This window comes from Eubalaena glacialis, chromosome 2, assembly GCF_028564815.1.
Source record: "Eubalaena glacialis isolate mEubGla1 chromosome 2, mEubGla1.1.hap2.+ XY, whole genome shotgun sequence".
Lineage (NCBI taxonomy): Eukaryota > Metazoa > Chordata > Mammalia > Artiodactyla > Balaenidae > Eubalaena > Eubalaena glacialis.
The window spans coordinates 26,733,569-26,737,339 of record NC_083717.1 but is presented as its reverse complement, the minus strand read 5'-3'; positions in this window follow the sequence as shown (position 1 = coordinate 26,737,339).

Sequence of the window (3,771 nt, the reverse complement as noted above, 5' to 3'; positions counted from 1 at the left end):
TATGTACTGGCAACCTGATATATTTCCTTACCAGGTTGCCAGTAAATAGTCTGGATCTTTCAATTCTTCTGAACCCCTCATGCAGAACTGGGTTCAAGTTTATTCAAGTGTCCCTAGACACTGTCACACATAAAACCATTCTATATTACTTAAAATAAAAGTAAAGTAAAAAAGGTAACCCAAAAGAAAGTTGTTTTGTTTTGGGTTTGTTTTTCTTTTACTTTTCAATATCAAGGAATTGTCCCTCACAACTTAGATTTTCTCCTTGGAGAACAGCGCAGACTTGTTTCTTCCTCCTGAAAATTTCAGTCCTGATATTTTGGGTCTTTATTAGCAGTACCAAGAGTTCAACTCACCATTTCTCTCAAGAGACTAAAGACACCAAGTAACTGAACATTCAGTGGTCAGCCCTGGTTCTCCAAAATTTTTAGGGTGGACCAATAGGCTTTTACTGCAGACTTTTGCTGCATATGAAATAAAAATAATGTTTAGCCTAGAATTTGAGCTACCATTACTTTGATAAATATGAAGATATTTATTGAACTATTTCCCGGTGTCTTTTACAGCAAATATTGCATCAAAAAAAAAAAAAATCCACTAGGGTTTCGTGACCTTTCAAACCTGGGTTTCTAACCCCTATTCTCCTGAAATATTGGAAACTGGGGACAAGGGGGTAGCTGATGCTCATGATTAGGGTTGGGTAGCAGGTTCAATAGTGTTCAGTAACCGCAGCAACAGCAATCATAGCCGTGGCAATAGAAATGATCAATGACCTGCCTTCAGGCATAATGCCACTGATAATTGATCCCCTGGTCATCATTGAGGAAGAGTGTTGATTTCTGTTTTGTATAATATGTTCTTTTGAAGGTCACAATATTAAACTTTTACAATCTGTTGTGTGTGTGTGTGTGTGTGTGATTTTAACATTAAGCATTTCATACTTCCAAATAATGCCAGCTTTTTAATCAGTTTTGATGGGAATCCTTTTTCTGCCATACCAAAAGATACAGGAAAAAGTAAAACGTTGCTGTTTAGATTCATAAACCCTAATTCGAAGACTACAGCTAAAACATAGATCAGGGTTTGGTGCTTCACCGTTTTCAATTTCCACTGGTATCAGCCCTTTACCAAGATTAATGACACTTATAAAACATTATCCTCACTATTGCAAAATGTCCAAGTATTACTAAAATAAACCCTTCTCTTACCATTTATTGGGATTAATTTTACCATTCTTTCCTCCCTAATTACTTTTATAGGTTGCTTCCCTTGTTAATTTAATGAAGGGAGTCCTTTTGTTTAATACAGCTGAGTCAATGCAGTAAGAATTAGTCTATCTAATCAATGTCTACTAGAAATAAACTGGAAGTAATATTGCTGTAAATTCTAGTGCAATACATTTCCCCAGGCTTGAACTTTTTCTAAGTTTTCCTTTGTTTCTATTTTATACAGAGTATGTACAAAGTATATACAAAATATACAACAAATATACAACATAGTTGAGGAAATTTAATAGCAATGACACAAATATGGCATAACCTATCAAAATTGTTATAAGTTTACTATGTTGTGCACCTGGAACTAACATAGTGATGTAGCTCTATTATACCTCAATTAAAAAAAAATATGTATGAAGAAGGGGGGTGGTCAAGGGATGGACTGGGAGTTTCGGATTGGCAGATGCAAACTATTATATAAAGAATGGATAAGCAACAAGGTCCTGCTGTATAGCACAGGCAACTATGTTCAATATGCTGTAATAAACCATAATGGAAATGAATATAATATTATATTTATATATATATATATATATATAATTGAATCACTTTGCTGTTACAGAAACTAATACAACATTGTAAATCAACTATTTCAATTAAAAGAATGTAGACACTGGGAGGAAATGCACGCAAAATGCTAATGATGGTTTTCTCTGTGGGTGGGGTGAGGATGATGGGTGATTGTTAATCTTTACTTTGTGCTTTTATGTATTTCTACCTATCTACAATGAACATATATTGCTTGTAAAATTAGAAAGAAAACAATAAATGTCATTAAAAATGAAAAAAACATCAAGTTTTAAAAGTCCAATATCAACTAATCCATAATGTAAAGTGAAGATCTCACTAATACCCTTCAATAGATATTTTTCTTAAGTTTATTAAAATTATTTACCTTGATCTATCTTTTAAAAAAAGAGTTGTTATAAGAGTCGGATGCATCTCATCTTTATATCTTTCACAGAAATGTTACTAAGAATGAAGTTCATTATGTCACAATACATCCACCTGTGAGCATCTCCCAGGAAAAATCTATGTAGTTCTAGGACCACAAAGCACCATACTTCTCCTGAACAACTGGCTTGCATTTAACCTTATAGACACTATTAAATAAGTGGTCTGATCTGCCCAGAAGCTGAAAGACAAATCTAGTTCCAACTAATGCAGTTCTTCTCCTGCCTTGGCTACAGATTCAAACCACTTGTGAAATTCTTAAAAATCTCACATTCCATTACAAGGTCCGCACCTCACAGGACCAAGCAAATCAGACTTTAAGGATGAAGGGGTCTTGGAATCTGTATTTTTAAGCTGCCTAAATCATTCTAATCTGCAACTGTGGTTGAGAAACGCTGACACTGAGTATAACCCATTAACAGGAATGCATCTTAGTCACATACTTATGCCTGTTATGTATCTCCACTTTTGTTTTATCATCAATTTTAACATGTTATCTTGCTGTAGTTTATACATTCTTACAAGCTGCCTTACATAATTTTCATAATCAAATAAACAATACTGTATGATTGATTTGAACAGAGAAGATTAGGCTCAAGAAGAAACTTGGCTTTGGATCTTGAGCTCAGAATACAGAACACAAAAATCTCTATGCTACCTTATCTGTCAATAAATTAATGTAGAAGATAAATAATTATATATTTATTTGAATTTTACATTGTCAGTTTTTATGCTGGGTAACATTTTTTTAAATCTAAAACATGAATACGAAATACCATAGGGTGCTTCTTAATAAAGACTGCACTTCTACAACGTAACAAAATGGAATTGATCAAGATAAAAATACTTTACACTTAATAATTGATACAAATGAATCAAGAACTCAGAAAAGAATAGCCTCAATTATTAATTCTTCCCATTCAATAATATTTTTGATACTGTATAAAACCACAGATGTACTCGCTTTACCCCATATAGTAACAATAAGTCAAGAAAGCTGCAACTGACAGAATATAAAATTCATGAGGGCAGAATTTTGGTCTAAATTTTACTGAAATATCCCCAAAATCTAGAAGAGTGATTGACACAGTAGATGCTCAATAAACATTTGTTATATCTGAGATGCATAAAATCCCTAGATGAGAAAACCTGAACACAATAAGTGATTCTTATTTTTTAATCCAGATATTCACAGATATATGCATAAAAATATTTATGCTTAGGGACTTCCCTGGTGTTGCAGGGGTTAAGAATCCGCCTGCCAATGCAGGGGACATGGGTTCAAGCCCTGGTCCGGGAAGATCCCACATGCCGTGGAGCAACTAAGCCCACGAGCCACAACTACTGAGCCCACGTGCCACAACTACTGAAGCCCATGCCCCTAGAGCCCGTGCTCCGCAACAAGAGAAGCCACTGCAATGAGAAGCCCACACACTGCAATGAAGAGTAGCTCCCACTGGCTGCAACTAGAGAAAGCCCACGCACAGCAACGAAGACCCAACACAGCCAAAAATAAATAAATAAATAAATTTATGAAAAA